This window comes from Carassius carassius, chromosome 14, assembly GCF_963082965.1.
Source record: "Carassius carassius chromosome 14, fCarCar2.1, whole genome shotgun sequence".
Taxonomy (NCBI): Eukaryota; Metazoa; Chordata; class Actinopteri; order Cypriniformes; family Cyprinidae; genus Carassius; species Carassius carassius.
Window position 1 is genome coordinate 13,256,908 of NC_081768.1, and position 20,095 is coordinate 13,277,002.

Here is a 20,095-nt window from a genome sequence, read left to right on the forward strand (position 1 = left end):
TCTTTGATGAATTGTAAGTGTGCTTGCGTCTAAATGTAGCTTCTGAATTTTTATATTTTGTGAATTTGACTGACACAACTGCGATTTTGCATCTTTTTAATTCTCCCCTTTACATTTAATTCAATTGAATTCATTTGCCAGTCAGAGGTGGATAAATGGGTATGGTGATGTTGCTATTATGGTGTGTCAAATATATATTTATGCACTTTGAGAAGATACTGTAAATGCACATAAAACAACTCTTTGTAATAAATAAAATGTCAAAATAAAACATAAAATCACAAACTAACCACAATCATTTCCTAACTTTTCCTTTTATTACATAACACTATCAAATACTTTTTCTGATTGGTCAATCACAGCATTCTGTGGTCAAATAAGATAAAATAATATGAATATTATAATATATAATTAAGATTCAATAAAATATTTGTATTAATAGTAATTTTTTATTTAAGTACCTGTGTAATAAGCAGAATAAAATTTGTTGGACCTTATTAATGATCAACATAATAGATGATTTAATGTATATGGAAAATCTACAGAAAAAAATATATATAATCCATTAAGTCAAGTAAATTAAGTACAAATGTCAAATCAAATTTGCCTGTGTCATGTTGTCATGACTTTAACAATACATCCAATTGTCTAAAAATCCATAAATTGTAATATTTGTTTTTAGGAAAACACTTTTTTTTCTTATATTCCATCACACATATTTTCATATAGTGAATGAAATGTGCAGCTAACAGTAAAGATCAAAGTTGATAATATGTGTTGCACATTTTAAATGTATCAATATAGCCATACTTGGTCCATAATGCAGTAAACTGTAAAACATAGCACTAGTTTACATTATTTAATATATCGTATAATATTTTACGGTATATTCCCATATATTTTTGTTTTGTAAGGGCAGGGTGATGAAAGGCCCTTTAGCTCACAGTCCTGATCATGAGATTTGGGTTTATTCTGCAACAGGGACCGGCTTACTGAAGCTCATCGCTTACATATGCAATTTTAAAACAATCTCTGTCTTAAGATAAAGCAGCTCTGGCTTCCCTCTCAGCTGCTGCAGAGCACTGCGCCGTGTCTTTGACAGAGGACAAGTTGAAAATCACTCCGTCCCCTCCCATAATCCACACCGCTCTGTTGAGAGGATTGTGAAGTCAGGGAAAACAGTTAAAACTCTGATAAAATCATAGAAGAGCGGTGCCATATGGTCTGTTCAGGCAGCCTGGTCCCCGGAGGGCTTAAGGAGACTGCATATCCCGTAATCAGTGTGAGCTTTTGCTATCAGTGTGTGGCAGCGGTGTGAGTGTGACTATCCCTGCCAGCTCTTCAGTTTGAGAGTTGTCAGACACACACCTGGCCCGGCTCTCCTGGTGCGCTCCTGCACATCTTCTCCTGTGGTTTTCTTCACCACAGAACCTGTCTGCCTGCTGTTGCATTAGTGGGCCCTTGTAAAGCATATAGTGAAGCCTGGGAAATCTGAAACCTGGTAATGTTGTATCCACAAACAAAAAACTACCATGATAATGCCATATTTCAGGAAATGTACCATGGCAATATGATGATATAATTTAAAAACGTGTATATGAGTGTCACAAATATGACGGTATGTAAATATGGTAATCATTCAGTAACAATATTGGGTTTTCTTCAACTATGGTCAAATATATGAAAATGTTTTATTTTGTTTTTGGACGAAATCTGGATTACACTTTATTTTAAGGTGAAATTGTTACAGTGTAATTATACATTTAAGTACTGAGTTATAATAATTAACTACATGTACTTACTATATGGTTAGTAATTATGCATAATTTATTGTTATTATAATAATAAGTACATGTAATATGTGTAACAAGGACAAGTGTTCCCGAAATCTCTTATACCCACCAAGGCTGCATTTATTTGAAAAAATATACAGAAATAGTATTACAATTATTACAAAATAAAATGTTTACATTTAATATATTGTAAAATCTTGTTTATTCATTTGATGCACATTTAATGCCATTACTCCAGACTTCAGTGTCACTTGTAGTCTTTTTTGCAGAATTCTTTTTGATGAATAGGTTGGCCACAAGAACAGCATTTACTTCAAATTTAAATATTTTATAACATTATAATGTCACTTTTTTCATCAATTTAATGCATATTTGCTGAATACATCAATAAAATAAAATAATAATGATAATACATAAAATATCTGATGTATTATAAATACACTAATAAATAATATTTGTATACTTTTTTATAATTTAATAACATTACAGTTTGATTGCAACTGACATACAATAAAATATACATCTCACATGTAATAACTATTTTAATTTGTTGTGAAGTGATTATAATTGCTGTAAATTTAAAAAAACATTTTTATGCATTAATTTCAATGTCAAGTGTAATTTACTTGAGAGGCTGTCTTAACGTAGTTTGTTTAATAGGTCAGTATGCTCCAGTTAGTAAAACACTGTTTTGCTCCAGCCCTCTTGCTCATGTGTGTTAAATGGGGAAAGCAGTACGGCCGTACTGATCGGGAGTGACAGAATGAGGTGGAAGGGCTTGTGTGCTGGGTGTCTGTGTTGTGAAGCGGATACTCCCCATGACTCACTCTTTTAGCTTGTGTGTGTGTGTGTGCATGTATCTTCCTTACTGTGCTCTAGTCTCATTCAATTAGCAGGCTCAAAGCTTCATACCACAGCTGTCAATTAAACGTACAACTGTGCAACTCAGAGCAGTGACGCAGAAAAACAGGCATCAGCCACAGGTCAGGCGAGAATGGATCAGTCAGCATGTTTAGATCAGGCCTATACTGAACGACACAGAGCCCTGCTGTTCACACACCCCATGAAACTGATATCATAGCAGTCAGTGTGTCTTTTTTCTGTTCAGCATTGAATACTAGCTTACTACTTGCTGAATACTGAGCATTATATATTGCATACTAGTTTCTTTCCTGTGTTGGTGTATTTATTTTTGAAAATAGAAAGAAATTAACACTTTTAATTCCACACGTATATGTTAAATTGCTGAAAAACATAATAATATTTATATGTTTCAATCTGTTTTGAATGTAACTTTTTATTTATCAGACAATCCTGAAAAAAAGTTTTACAGGTTCCAAAAAACAAAAACAAACAACAACAAAAACAGTTTTCAACATTGATAATAAATCACCATGATTTCTCAAGGATCATTGATTCTAAATATTCACAATGGCATCACAAAAAATTATATTTCAAATTATATTAAATAGAAAACTGTAATACTTGTACAACCCAAATTCCGGAAAAGTTGGGACGTTTTTTTTTTATTTTAATAAAATGAAAACTAAAAGACTTTCAAATCACATGAGCCAATATTTTATTCACAATAGAACATAGATAACATAGCAAATGTTTTAACTGAGAAAGTTTACAATTTTATGCACAAAATGAGCTCATTTCAATTTTGATTTCTGCTACAGGTCTCAAAATAGTTGGGATGGGGCATGTTTACCATGGTGTAGCATCTCCTTTTCTTTTCAAAACAGTTTGAAAACGTCTGGGCATTGAGGCTATGAGTTGCTGGAGTTTTGCTGTTGGAATTTGGTCCCATTCTTGCCTTATATGGATTTCCAGCTGCTGAAGAGTTCGTGGTCGTCTTTGACGTATTTTTCGTTTAATGATGCGCCAAATGTTCTCTATAGGTGAAAGATCTGGACTGCAGGCAGGCCAGGTTAGCACCCGAACTCTTCTACGACGAAGCCATGCTGTTGTTATAGCTGCAGTATGTGGTTTTGCATTGTCCTGCTGAAATAAACAAGGCCTTCCCTGAAATAGACGTTGTTTGGAGGGAAGCATATGTTGCTCTAAAACCTTTATATACCTTTCAGCATTCCCAGAGCCTTCCAAAACATGCAAGCTGCCCATACCGTATGCACTTATGCACCCCCATACCATCAGAGATGCTGGCTTTTGAACTGAACGCTGATAACATGCTGGACGGTCTCCCTCCTCTTTAGCCCGGAGGACACGGCGTCCGTGATTTCCAACAAGAATGTCAAATTTGGACTCGTCTGACCATAAAACACTATTCCACTTTGAAATAGTCCATTTTAAATGAGCCTTGGCCCACAGGACACGACGGCGCTTCTGGACCATGTTCACATATGGCTTCCTTTTTGCATGATAGAGCTTTAGTTGGCATCTGCTGATGGCACGGCGGATTGTGTTTACCGACAGTGGTTTCTGAAAGTATTCCTGGGCCCATTTAGTAATGTCATTGACACAATCATGCCGATGAGTGATGCAGTGTCGTCTGAGAGCCCGAAGACCACGGGCATCCAATAAAGGTCTCCGGCCTTGTCCCTTACGCACAGAGATTTCTCCAGTTTCTCTGAATCTTTTGATGATGTTATGCACTGTAGATGATGAGATTTGCAAAGCCTTTGCAATTTGACGTTGAGGAACATTGTTTTTAAAGTTTTCCACAATTTTTTTACGCAGTCTTTCACAGATTGGAGAGCCTCTGCCCATCTTTACTTCTGAGAGACTCTGCTTCTCTAAGACAAAGCTTTTATAGCTAATCATGTTACAGACCTGATATCAATTAACTTAATTAATCACTAGATGTTCTCCCAGCTGAATCTTTTCAAAACTGCATGAATTTAAATTTAATTTAAATATATTTGCTAAAAGTTTGTCAGTGTTTGTCATTTCACTGGTATTTGATATTTTCAGAGCTAACAGTCAGGGACTAAAACCCACAAACTGTGGTTTCATGGGGTCTTTAAGAAGCAATGGTTATATAATCCTGTCAACCACAATGATAAGATTTTAAGCAGTTGCTTATCTCACCTCTTCCAGCATCACCGATATCATCTGATCTCTCTAGTAATATCATGTTGATAATTTGACCATGAGTCAAGTCTTAACCTCTGAGCTTCTCTAATATGAACAGCAATTATCCCTTTCAGAAATGATAGAATTATGTTCTTTTGGAACAGGGAACACATATTCACTATTAACTTTCCCTATTAGTTTTCCCTGAACAAACTCCTAATTTGCTGTTTATTAATTGTTAAAGGGAAGGTTCCCCCCAAAAATGACAATTCTGTCATTAATTACTCACCCTCATGTTGTTCCAAACCCATAAGACCTGCTTTGTCGATCGACAAAGTAGTCCATGTGACATTAGTGGTTCAACTGTAATGTTACAAAGCTACGATAAAACTATTAAAAGAAAACAAAAATAAAGATTTTATTCCACATTTTCATCTCTACTGTGTCATTGTGGATGTGTGTTCACAACAGTACCATGATGCAAGCGTGTGGTGACGCCGACGCAGACCTAGATCCGGTGTGATGATTTTGAAAACATGCCTTGTTTACACTTTGGCCCAGTAGCACCGTATCCCTTCTAGCCTTAACCGTAACCATGCTAATAAGCAATTAGTTAAAATAATTAACTGTTTTTAAAATCTCAACCATAAGCATGTAATTTATTAATACCTGGATATTATATTATATATATATTAATAATTCAGGCTATAAGGGGTTATTTGACATGCTTACAGGTTTATAAGCACGTCCATTATAGTAATTTATTATGATCAAAGTTGCAATGTTTGTAGTGTCATATATTCACACGTCTAAGGAATGTCCATACTACAATATTTGAATTTTGTCCAGCTGACAAAAATCGATGACTTCCTCTTTTACATTCTCTTTCTTTCTGTCTGTCATCTCCACTTTAACTGAACTTTTGAACTCTACAGACCTATTGTAAATGTACTCTAGCATACTAGAATTGATCATGATGCAGCTTTTGTTTAGCATGCAAGGGAAGCGGAGTTAAAAACCTGACCAAATTTGTATGTGTATATATATATATATATATATATATATATATATGTATATATATATATATATATATATATATAGTATATACAGTATATATTTCCCCAATTCCCCATTGGGACAACAGTAACTTGAAACCCAGATGTTGTTTGAAGAAACTTCTGTTTTCTGTAAAGAGGAATAAAGAGGAAGTGCTGATGCGACTCGCAGCAGTGCGTCTAATGAAACGGCCGGTTCTGTCAACTCAATTCTTCACTGTGAAGCCACATGACTTCAAATAACCTTCCTTTAGCCATGCAATGACAAAGTGCATTTAGGCCTTGTCCAAAATATTACCCAGCCTTTACACAGCTGTTCCCATGCAGGCTTAATACCGGGAGTGTGCATACTTGAGAAAGCGAGAACAAGAGTGGGAGAGTCACACTTTGCCAGTAAGCATTACACAGAGTATTACATTATCAGTTTAGGTTTGTGCATTGACCCCTGACCCCTGTATACAAGACTCTTATGCTCACCATGGCTGTGTATATTTGATTAAATACAGTAATACTGTGAAATATCATCAGTTTTATTTTTGATTACAGAAATAATTCTAATATACCCATCTTTATCAAAAGTTTATATTTTTGTGGACTGTTCTTTTTTTCCGGGACTTTTTGATGAATAGAAAGTTTAAAAGAACAGCATTTATTTGAAGTAGAAACATTTGTAACATTATACATGTTTTTACTGTCATTTTAATGCATCCTTTTTGATTAAAAGATTATCTAGATAATTCAGTTTGTTTTCAAGTCCAAATTAGATTTAGAATCCTCTTTTCAATTTGGTCAGACTTATGGATTTCATTTCAGTTAATAGCAATTCAAGCATTTGTTGTAATGTCTTCCCATCTTTAATAGTTTTTACAGGTTCAAATATGATTTTAGTTTGATAAAGCTCTTTTGATGTCACAAAAGGTCAAACCAACTGGTCTAGTTCTACACTTACCATACAGTTTGTATTATATATTGAATGCTGCACACACAGTCACTGCTTTCATCACAGCTCAGTATTTTTCTGCTGCTGATGTGTTGCGTAGTGCCGAGAGCAAATAAATGAAATCTGACAGGTTTCAGTTCCTCCTGTGGTCGAGAGTGTTAACATCCCCCGAAACTTAAAAAAAAAAAAAAAAAGGAGGCCACAACAATAACAGAAGAGTCAGACAGTCACTTATGATTTATAATCATATGATTTATTAAACAAACAAGGAAGAACATTCACAGAACAATTTCCTGATGTGTTTATTGCAGACAATGCATTGTTTACTTTGATAATGTCGTTTTTACTTTAACATACATACCAACCTCTTGATTAAAAAATTTCTGCTTGTTCCCACTCATAGTGGGGAGATGTACTTTCAGGTGTATGAGGTGGAACTCAGGTACTGAACTCTTTTCACTTTGAAAAGATATATATATATATATATACAGTACAGACCAAAAGTTTGGACACACCTTCTCATTCAAAGAGTTTTCTTTATTTTCATGACTATGAAAATTGTAGATTCACACTGAAGGCATCAAAACTATGAATTAACACATGTGGAATTATATATGGAATTATATACATAACAAAAAAGTGTGAAACAACTGAAAATATGTCATATTCTAGGTTCTTCAAAGTAGCCACATTTTGCTTTGATTACTGCTTTGCACACTCTTGGCATTCTCTTGATGAGCTTCAAGAGGTAGTCACTAGTTTCTGCGTCGCACAAAGACACGGTGGTTGGAACCAAAGATCTCAAATTTGGACTCATCAGACCAAAGCACAGATTTCCACTGGTCTAATGTCCATTCCTTGTGTTCTTTAGCCCAAACAAGTCTCTTCTGCTTGTTGCCTTTCTTTAGCAGTGGTTTCCTAGCAGATATTCTACCATGAAGGCCTGATTCACACAGTCTCCTCTTAACAGTTGTTCTAGAGATGTGTCTGCTGCTAGAACTCCGTGTGCCATTGACCTGGTCTCTAATCTGAGCTGCTGTTAACCTGCGATTTCTGAGGCTGGTGACTCGGATGAACTTATCCTCTGCAGCAGAGGTGACTCTTGGTCTTCCTTTCCTGGGGCAGTCTGCATGTGAGCCAGTTTCTTTGTAGCGCTTGATGGTTTTTGTGACTGCACTTGGGGACACTTTCAAAGTTTTCACAATTTTTCGGACTGACTGACCTTCATTTCTTAAAGTAATGATGGCCACTCGCTTTCCTGTACTTAGCTGCTTTTTTATTGCCATAATACAATTGCTAACAGTCTATTGAGTAGGACTATCAGCTGTGTATCCACCTGACTTCTGCACAACACAACTGATGGTCCCAACCCCATTTATAAGGCAAGAAATCACACTTATTAAACCTGACAGGGCACACCTGTAAAGTGAAAACCATTTCAGGTGACTACCTCTTGAAGCTCATCAAGAGAATGCCAAGAGTGTGCAAAGCAGTAATCAAAGCAAAAGGTGGCTACTTTGAAGAACCTAGAATATGACATATTTTCAGTTGTTTCACACTTTTTTGTTATGTATATAATTCCATATATAATTCCATATATATGTGTTAATTCATAGTTTTGATGCCTTCAGTGTGAATCTACAATTTTCATAGTCATGAAAATAAAGAAAACTCTTTGAATGAGAAGGAGTGTCCAAACTTTTGGTCTGTACTGTATATGAAAAGAGCAGCAAAATATATATTTACATTTTTTTAGTGCTATCAGTCATTTTAAAAGTCACAATTATTAAAAATCATAAGATTGTTTCTATTGCTTTTTAAGAAAACAAAATGTGTGTGAACCTAGCAGAATGTATGTTTTTTTTATAATATTAATGTAATGCTAAGTTATATGAGTAATAAGAGTAAAATGAATAATAAAGAATTTCTGCCTTGGTGTTGTTTAATTGTTGTAGAAGATTTGTTGAAGTTTTGTAGTGGATAACTTTATATATATATAAAAAAGGCCAGTGAACAAGCATTTTTGTTCACTCTCTTTCCAAGCAAAGTCTGAAACCTTATAGGTCATTTTCTTGAGTTAGTCTGCCACCTAGTGGTCGCATATAAGAGATACTTAAGCTATGACATCACCAAGCAAAAGTGGGTAAAGGTCATTGCAGTAAGACAGAATGGTAACCAAAACACAGTTAGGCGTGTACACAAATACCATTGAGAGCACTGGATGTTGTGCATATCTTTGTGGACTTGGGGTTAGCTTTCATGAAAGCAGTCCTAACATATTTGTCGACGGAAGCAAGCGGAGAGACGCCCATCGGAAGGGTGCCTCTTCTCTGTTCCTTAGCGGGTATAAATAGTCACTTCCTCTCAGGGAATTCCATCAGCAGCTCTGTCTGAGTAGGGGCGCTTGCAGCTGAACAGAGTTGTCCCACCCTGTGGGGTCAGAAAGTTTCAAAGAGACCTAGAGTTCAGCCTGAACAGCTTAATGACAGGCCACTCACCCTCAGAGCCCTTCCAGTGCTCACAATGGAGTTAATTTCCTGTGTGCGTTACAAAGCTCTCATATCCACTTCAAAATCTATCCACTTCGATCTAGACACAAAATCCAGGAAGTAGCTGTCTTCTTTTATCCTGAGCTTTTTAACATTCTTTACACACAATGGATAAACGATTAGGTAGATAGATAGATTGATAGATAGATACACCTGACACAAAGTGTTCAGTGGTAATTTCAGGTCTACTGTGACTCAAGAGATGATAAGAACATCTAGATGCCTTTTTCTGAATAAGCTTTTCCCCTCCGTAGCGCAGCCGCAGTGAGCGTGGTGTTTTGAGCCAGAGAGCGCAAACATCCCACTCCCGGCCTCAAGCTGGGCTCCAGCTGAGAGTGTAGGATGTTTACACTCCCTGAAGCTCATATAGGTTCCCAAGTCAGGCTGGGATGGAGAAAGCGATCTGGCCATGGCTTAGGAAAGAATTTCTTGACCCAAGAATACCTGCATATGGCATTACAATCAATGCAAATACAATAAAAAACAACAACAAAGAATTATATATATATATATATAAACTACAATTAATTTGTGGTCATTTTATATTTTCCCATTTGTTTTTATTTTTGCTACTTTAATTTTTCTTTTTTTCTCACTTATGATGTTCCTCATTTGTAAGTCGCTTTAAATAAATAATATTCATGAAATTTTTTTTATGCTTTTATTAACTATACGTGAGGATAAAGCTGTGCAAGTAGAATCTAAACTGCTTTAAAAAGAGAGCCACCAGTTAAATTCATAGAATATCAGAGGAAATTAGATCATGAAGACCGGTGGATGAAAGTACGTCACTGCCATGCCTTTCAGGAATCTGGACATGCCAGTCATTAGTCTTTGAGATAATCTAACCGCTCTATTAATAGAGACACATTCCTTATCCTACAGCCTACTGGCAGCATCTGCTCTGAGGGTTGAAGGACTTTGGGGAGAGTTTGTTAGTGCGAGTAAATATAATGCGAGGGGTCTGGGGTCGGTGTCCTAAGGGACAGAGGAGAGGCTGAGGCGCTGGACGCTCCCATAGACCAGCGTCATCCGAGAAGACTCTGCATCACTCCTGGCCCCTGTCCAGGATCCCTAGCCCACCCTCGTGAAAGCAGCAACCCCTCCTCCCTTCTGAGGATGCGGCCGCTCCCAGCCACTGTGAACCGGCCTGAATGGGAGCTTTTCACATTCTTCAGTCCCCTTTCCTCTTATTGGACAAGAAGGCTCTCTTTCTGCCCCCTCTCTCTATGTCTTGACTGAATCTTCTGGGAAAAGTCATCAGACTTGGTGCCAGCCTATGGGCAATAAAGAGGGGTGGAGGACAAGAAACAGAGAGAAAGAGTGATTGAGTTTACAAGGAAGGGGAACAAGAGGGGACATAGCGATTAAACTGGTAAACTGAATGCAGGCACACAAAACTGAACTTACTCCATCATACAGTAGACGCTACTGCAATAATTCTTAATTATATTAGGTAAATGTACAGAGTTCTTCCATTTTTAGTTCTTTAGTAAGAAACCAAAGCAGTAGAAAGTCTTTTTTTTTCTTACAAAATATTTACATTCTAGTCAGTGACTGTGGCCTTCTGGAATGCATTAGACATCAATTGGATGCAAAACCTAAAGACGTTCTGCAATTGTAGCTTACACTTAAAAGAACCTGTGTTTTTGATAAATGTTGTAGTTATTTTAAACTCCAAGCATGAGTGTATTTGAAAGTGTTAGTTTACCAGTCTCTGTGTTCTTGTCCAGCATTTTAATAGAAAACTAAAAGTAAAAAGTAAACTTTTTATTTATTTATGTTTTATACATTAAGATGTATAAAACACTCATTTACAGCTAATTCAACAATACAGTACAGTTTATCATTAGTCAATTTTTAAACAAATAATTACTTTGTATAACTATGTAAACATTCAATTAGCTGCCAAAAATTAAAAATCAAAAATTAACTCCAAGGCACTCTCAATTACAAAAGTAAAAAAGCCTTTATTGTTATGGCTTGGTCACATTAACCTAGCTTACTCTAATAATATTTTTAACTAGCTGACTTACCACTTATCTAAACTGACTGTTGACACTATAAAGAAGTGATCAGAATGTAATCTTAGAAATTTTGATTTATCTTATTTTAATTTATCACAGTAAAGATGTCCCTAAGGACTGTCTCACCCCTGGGACAGGGTGTCTGCAGGGTCAACCTAAGAGAGCTGTCCAGAGTGCTGAAACTGGGTGCTCATTAAATCTGTCACTTATCTCAGATGAAGTGATAACCAACTGAGTAGAAAAACCTGTTAAAATATGACTTTAATAGAGCAAAGGTGAAGCAATTTTTCAGTCTTCATATAATTATCCAACATAATATGTAAAGACCACCCTTGAACGTGTGAGTTTCCTTTTCACACATGACTACAGAGGCAGATTATGGATTAATTGATTGTTTTTATCTCACTTTTACTTTTGTTAACAGTTTGGTTGAGGGTTACGTTTTGTGTCAGTGGTACATTATTTTCATATGCAATATAGCATTATAGCACCGCTCACCAGACATTTCATTTCCAAACTGCCACAATACATACATACAACTGTGACGAGTGGGCGGGAGTAATTGGAAATGAGCGACACCTGAGCCACTCACTGGTCTTGAGTCCCACGGAGGAGCTCCGGAAGGATAAAGAGGAGTTACGACAGTGAAGAATGAGAGAGGAACAGGCCTGGGTTTTATTATGTGTTTGGTATTGTTTTTGCGCGGCAGTCGTCCTTGAGGGGCTGTCGCGCTGTTTTGTGTTTATTTTATTATTAAAGTTTCATTTGAATGTTTGCCGGTTCCCGCCTCCTCCTTCCCATGACTAAGAAATACTGTTACAACAACCAACCCATTAAAATCTATAAAATACAAAAACATTTATTTTGTATAAAACTCATCATGCTTTTCAAGCCACTTACTGGACTTTGAAAGTGTTGCAAAACATGCAAGAGGACATGCAAATCATGTTGCAGAAATGTCGAAGTGCAATAACAGAACAGTGTTGTCTGATAATTTGCAAAGCTTGTAGTCTGCACATAAAAAATGGTCAAACATATATTAAAAAGTTGCTTTTACCTTTTAGATAGTGTTAATCTATGAACTGGTTCGGCGATTGGACTTTGTGGGCTCTAAGGTTTTTACTTTGCTGACCCAAAGTTGTTCTTCAGGATCACATTTCTATGCTTTTCATCGCGTGCCCTGTGGGAGCCTTCATTCAGGAGGTGGTAAAGCGACAGTCCTGTGCTCTCGGGATCTGTGTTACAGGCATTTGAAACTCTGAGAAAGAGTGACCCAGAGCAGCTCAGCTAATCTGGGTCTTAGCATTCTGCAGGTGTCAGGGTGGAATGTGTTTTACATGATTGAAAGTGTTAATCTGACACAAATGGCAACCCTTGGCTTTTGATGTTGAAATTCGGCCTCTAGAGACAATGTTCGCTCTCGCCTGACCTCGTGGAGCAAACCCTCAGCCTGATTCGTTCTCAAATCACTGTTTGCTCTTGACGTGTCACAGAGGGATCCATTTCAGCCCATCTCAGTTCACTCAGATACGCTATTGCAGCTGCTGTGGATTGAAAGCAACACGGCTGAAACAGTCAGCTGTTCGTGTAGTTCACTGTTTTGTATATATGATCAAAATGTCAGAATGTGTGAAATCCTTTCATAGTTTACTGTCAGAATTGGCTTAGTCTTATGTAGCTCATGTGATTTACAGCATATACTGTGCTCCATTTTGCAGTTTAAATGCAAGAGCATTTAAAAAAAAAAAAAATTAATGCATAAACTGCCAGATGTATCAAAATGACACATGCACAGGTAAAGGCAGAAATGTTCCCTTTTATTTGACAGGAACAACTGTACAAGGTCAGAACAGGGCAGTACAAAAATCACATGTTACACAACATACATCTTAAGTGTGTTACAGTTACTTCCAATTAGAAGTAACTGGACCTCAACAAACTGAACATTATTATCCGATGGTTTGCTCCAGTGGGTGTGTCCATGTTCTTCAGGCACAGGTTTCTGGGTTAGAGTAACAGCAGTTGGCTGCTGCAAACATCCGACTGAAAGCTCCTTCTTAAGCACCAGCTTCCAGTCAAGGATGTTTACAGTAGCCCGTACTGCCAGCTGACTTTTTTTTGCCCACGATGAAGACAATACGTAAACCTGACACTGGCTGTAACCCTAATACACTCAAATTTGCACTGGCACAAAAACTTGACAAACACAGCTAAACTTTGATTTACTTTGTTAGACTGCAGACTTCACACTCCTTCCTCTGTGTCCATGGAGATGCAGTCATTCCAGCTAGGTTTGGCCCATCTTGTGACCCTACGAGGGCTGGGAACCATGACAGAAGAGACATGTCATATTTACATTGAAAACACTGGAAACTCAGCGTCTGTCATTTGTTTTGCCCTAACTCTTCCACAAAGAGCCAATCTGATGAAGCTTCATATGCCTGATATCTATCTCCCCTGACTGCAAACATCTCCTAAACACAAACACCAGAGCAGCTTCCTGCCAACTCTCTCCAATCACAAAGTGTCCATCTATGTTTACTCTTTAAACTAAGCTGTTATGACCACTGTTTTGTGAGGGCTGAGATGGCAGATTTCCTCAAGAGTATCTCAACTCCCTTCAGCGCTAGACTCAAGATTGCAGCTCTGAGAGAAGTGACCTCTATAAGCGCATTACACATGGAACGCCAACTTAAAACTTTAAATCAATAAATCAGCATAATTTTCTGTCATCAGTTGTACTTTACTCTCAGTGTTTCCACTCAACTGGCCTCCAAAACTGGAAATATGTGTGAGTGGGAATAGCTGAGTGTCTACTTTGACAAAGTGACAATGGGAATTTGGACTGAGTCTCTTTTCTCTCTATCATGCATCTTTTCTCTGGAAGGAATCTATTGCTGAAGAAGGCCTTGTGCATTCAGAAACTAATTTTTAGTTAGGGAAATGGTTTTGTTTAAGATGTTTACTAGATGTGTTGTGTCATTTATAGACATTTACAAAATCTACTCAGCTGTTTCTGTGTGTTTTAAGTCTTTCCCTTTACTTAATATTATGAAAGTATTACTTTATTTTAGATTTTAAATAAAAAAATAAAAAAATATTATGTAAAATAATGCAAACTATTATTTTCTGGATTAGTTTCAAATTTTCTTGCAACTCAAACTTTTATACTACTACTACTACTAATACATACATATATACATTACAATACATAAACATTTTACTTATTATTTTATAGCTTTAGTATCAAATAATCTGATAAATATCACAATCTGGTGGGTCTAGCAAGTTAATTTAATATTTTTGTATTGTTTGCATTAATAGTTCAACTCTCCACATAACAGCCATACATTTTTAAGTGGAAAACTGTATGGCTGACAAGCCTTAAAGGACAAGCCCCTTAAAAAAGATTGTTTTAGAGAGAGGGTCAGGATTACAGGTCATATTTATTTTACTTTGAAAAAAAAGTTCTGCAAAAAACTGTATTAACATTATAAGTAAACCTCAAGAAACATTAGTTAAATTAAAAAGAAAATCCATGTCATAATAAGATTAAATAAAATAAGATTAAATTATCCTCAAACTATAGTAAAATATTTATAATTTATAATAATAATATTATATTATTTAAAATGGAATAATATATTTTATTTTTTCCATAACGCATTTTTTTTTCATCATTTAGCTCGTTAGAAATGAAACCACCATTAAAAAAACTTATCTGTCACCGGACGTAATTTATATTTTCACAAGTGGACTCATTTGACTTATTTTACTCTATACAGCTTGTGTCTAAAGTGTATTTGTTTGAATCAAGTAAGACCAGACTATTTAAAACTGTCAGTTTTTGGAGTATTACAAGTACACTGCCTACAACAACTATAATGTTCATATTCAAATTTAAGTGTATGTATATTCAACTTGTAACATGCATGTGCTGTAAGACAAATAAAAGGTTGCTAATGAGATGTGGCTTAAAGTGTGTGTGTGTGTGTGTGTGTGTGCTTAACAGTGTGCCGAGACTGTGTACGGGTCTGCTCTGCAGTGAAACTCCCAGGGTCCCATATCCCTCCCAGTGTTTAGGTCACGGCGGGAACAAAGCAAACTTTATCAGACCACTGCAATCCCACATTCCGCAGATTCTTAGCACTTGGCAACTGCATAGCATGTAGTAAGGCAGAGACACAGGGCGAGGGAATTGGGGGAAGGGGTGGAGAGCGAGACTAAAAGAAAAAAGGAAAGGATCTGGCTGTGAGTTGGAAGACACACGGCCTCCACCCAAACAAGGCCTCTGATCACATCAATTATTAGCAATGGTTCCATTCACCAATAGCTTTGAGGATCTATTTTTTTGATGCGGCACAAGTTACAGATTTGGTATATTTTTGATGCCTTACTTGATGCATTTTAATAATTTTGCATTAATTAATAATAACTAATACTAATATGCATTAATTAAAAATAGCTCTTTCATACTACACAGTAAAGATGTTTCAAGTGACATGATAGTAAGTAGATTATGTCATACTTTTCACATAATTTAAAGCTAATGGCAGATTAGACGATTGGACTGACCAGTTTTAGACACATAAAAAAAAAATTTGGCCATAGCATTTTAGACAAACTCATTTTAACCCAAAATAGTCCATTCAACATACCTATCCCACAAGTACAAACACTATTTTCTTTTCCAAGTTCCAAACTAAACAACACCCAGACCAAACCTGATAATTGTCATGAATCTACTAAGTCAGTTTGAATGGTTATGATGCTGTATTATGCTACTAAAATGACCATAAAACATTCTCAGACAAAGAAAAAGTCAAAGCAAGGGCACAAAGATCAGACTATACATGCACAAAACAAAATTCACATTCAATCTTTCTCTTTTCTGTCTGAGACTAAGAACGCAATAAAGCAGAAAAATGTCAAATCACCCTGAATATATTGGTCCTAAACTTTTGTGATTGTCCTGTTCTTTCTGAGTCTGTGAAAATATTACACTTGTGATAACTCTCTCACTCTGATTTCCCAGAGATCAACGGCCTCATCAAAGCATTCTTCCCTAACGCAGACTTAAACTGCACTTCTCATGATGGCAGATGAGGTTAAGTCAAAGTCTAGAATCCTCCTCTGGCTTTAATAGTAACCACAACTTGTTACCAATTCAACACATTTGTCAAATCATTCTGATTCAGAAGGCATTGGTTAGGCACTTTACTGTTTCTGTTCGAATGTTTTTCAAAATTGAATTGAATGCAACTTGGTACAGATATCAGATGGTTCCCAGCACAAGGAACAAGTGGTTAGTTTTTTTAATGGCCTCCTGGATCGTGTCTGAGGATTGATCGGACTATTTTGTTTTGTAAATGAGGCACAGTGTCACGGAGAGTTCATAAAGAAACATTTGTTGAAAGATGAAGCAGTACTAGATCTGACTGCAGCTGCATCACAAACGGTTAAGTAAATCATTTCATAATGCTTTTGTTTGGAAATTATCTTTTTTTTTCTTTTTTTTATCATGTTGTCAAAACATTCACATCCAATAGAGAAGGGGGTGTTTGTACTGTTTCCTATGCAATCCCGTTAGCCAATCATAACAGTGGCCGATTCCTGACAAGCCTTAAAGGACACGCCCCTTAAAAAAGATTTTTTTAGAAAGAGGATCAGGATTACAGGTCATATTTATTTTACTTAAAAAAAAAGTTGTACAAAAAACTGTATTAACATTATAAGTAAACCTCAAGAAACATATAAGTTAAAATAATAAAAAATCCATGTCATGACCCCTTTAACTACTTTTACGTGTTGATTTTCCCTCTTTAGTGTTTCCTGGTCTTTAAATGCAACTAAACTACACTGTCCCATTTTTTATGCAATTTACCTGAGATGTGAGAACACCGATTTTTTTTTTTAACCTCTGTTTCTCACAAAATCACTTTTTTCCATTCACTAACATTGCTTTAACTCTCTGTCTCCATTTTTCCAGGAACCCAAAACCACCCGAAGCTGAATCAGATGAGCAAAGGCCTCTCTGACCTTGCTGGAGGTCACACTCCTTTGCACTCGGCAGGCAGTTAAACACAGTTCCCTGATTCCAGGCACGGAACTCACAGCAAGAGAACAAGTCATCTGTGTCACCAGAACACTGATTAACAGAAAACGCTAACGCTCAGAGGTCAGCAGGAAGCCATGCCACACCGACACTTACACTCTAATGGCTGCTTTGTAAAACTGAATTAGAAACGAGAAAAGAAATATGAAATGAAGAATGAAAAGACTTACTTAATGTGTCAAGTACAATAATGAAGGGTTTAATGAATAATTGTCCTCCACTGGCTCATGCCAACCCACCCAGCTACAATGCTAGCACAGAAGGGACACACAATCTGCTGATTTTTAAATCAGCTTTGTGCACTGCTGAGGTTAGATTTGATTGGCTGTTTCACAGATGCATACTGTACCTCTAAGTAATGTACTGTGGCACAGATATGACAATGAGATAAGAAGGAACTGCTGGTCTACTGTACATATTCTTTCTGTTCAAAGACTAAAGGGCTGTTTACATAAAGGACAATAACTGCAATGATAATAAAGTTATTAACTATATGTATATTTTTTTTTAGTCCACACCTAAACTATAACACTAATGACATAATGGAAAAATACAAAAAAATTCTCCAGCTGATGAATGCTAAAAACATTGATAGCCAATCAGAATCCGTCTGTCTCACATGTAAAGCAGCAGATGACAAAACTGAAGTGCCTACTTATAATAACATTGCATGATGTTCTTTGTTGTGGGCGATAATATAGTTATTGTTATCATTCTTGGTGAAAACAGGTCTAAAATGTTTAGGGCTATATGACAAAAAAAATGAATTCAAAATTTCTGAAAAAAGTGTCTTCCAAAGTATTCCAGCTAACTTTCATAAATATATTCGATCTAACAACTATTCATATCCTTTTATTTGTAACCTATTACATATGTTTATAGATAATATGTGACCAGCAAAGGTGCCTTCCAAAAAAAAGTGGATAATATTACACTTCTGGAGCGCCATATTTAGGCCTAATTTTTTACTTTTGTTTAGCTGAAGAAAATATATTTCCAAATAAACTTTCAATAGACAAAAACTCCACAAATATGTGAATTTTACATAATTACGTTCCCTCACAACATTTGATAAAATATGCGCTTAATCAAATATGGCGTCTTACTAAGGTTTATGGAAACGGTTGATTTACCTGAACAGAGCAGCAGTTTTTTTTAAGGTCAGAGCGTCCATGTGTTCGCCCACGGATCTCTCTCTGAGCGGGTTACTCTCAGTACTGAGCAGGAAATGGAAAGCCCGGACTGGAGCAGAAGGCGGATGATTACAGAACGCTTTGAGATAATGTCTGTCACTCCGCTCCACTCTACACGGAGCTCCAGACCGGCTTTTACTGCGTAAGTTCCTTGGTCATTTTTTGCGGAGAAGACATATGTGCAAACTTGACCAATTATAATAATTATTTAGCATTGGTTTATTGTAACACTTACAACTCGCCTGTCGTAGAGAACATCAGTAGGGGCGAATACCTGCGGCTTCGTGCTTAAATGGTCGAATCATATAAATATAACCGATAAAATCAATTAAGCGCATATATAGTATATTACATTTATTTTATTTTTCTCTTTTTTCCCCCACAACGGAGCCATTTCCTGGACACAGCTCGGGCGACTAGAAACTGCTTCCTTTACTGTGCAGTTTTCTTTTTGAAATAAATCTACAGTAGAAAATCTTAATGCAGCATATGAATTAACCACTCACCTAAATTACAATCAGAATGTCTGTATTTCATAAAAAAAGCTCCGTCTGATGAAGTTTTGCAAACTTCTTCGCAGATGCCCGTGACTTTTCCTCCAGCGCTGACTGCAGAAAAGCCTTGTGAGGAAATGTATAAATGTCCAGAAAGGATGCCATCTCCACTTCGACTGATCCTTGCCGTGTTCTCCGTCTTCTATATAACTTTATCATGTCTTTAACTTCACGAGAACCCGTTCTCACGTTATTTAAGGTTACTGGTCAAAGCAAACAAGCGCGATGTATTTGTATAGGTTACGCTTGGTAACCGCCACAAGTGCGTAATTACGTAATTATCTCACGCGACGAGACAAAAATAGAAGGCGACCGTTATAATCAACTAATATTATATTGATTTGCTTGAAGTTTTGTAGCGTCGTGTCGCTCTTTTGCAATGTAGACACTGTGTTAAGAGTCTATAATAATAAAGCTTTGTAAGATGGCAACTGTAAGAAGGGGGTGCTGCTTGACTTCGTCGTCGTCGTCTGAGCGCTCTGTCACACACACTCCGGCCAATCTGTCACTCCTGACTTTTTCTATGCGGATTCCTGAGTTTAGGCCCGCCCCTTTTCTGTCATCGCTGTCGAGTGCCGACCAATCAGCGGGCGAAGCGCTCGTATCCTTGATAGTGCCAGCGTTTACATTCACTGAATGACCCCCTTGACCGCTAAGCTTTTACATTTAAATATTTTAAACAAGAGTTTTGTTTAAATTCACATAGGTTAAATAATAATATATATATTTTTTGCTTTTCATCATTGAACTAGCTTGTTTCTGAGCCTAGCTTCTTAATGAATACACTTTACATTCACAACAGGAATATTGTAGGAGTATCCATATCACTT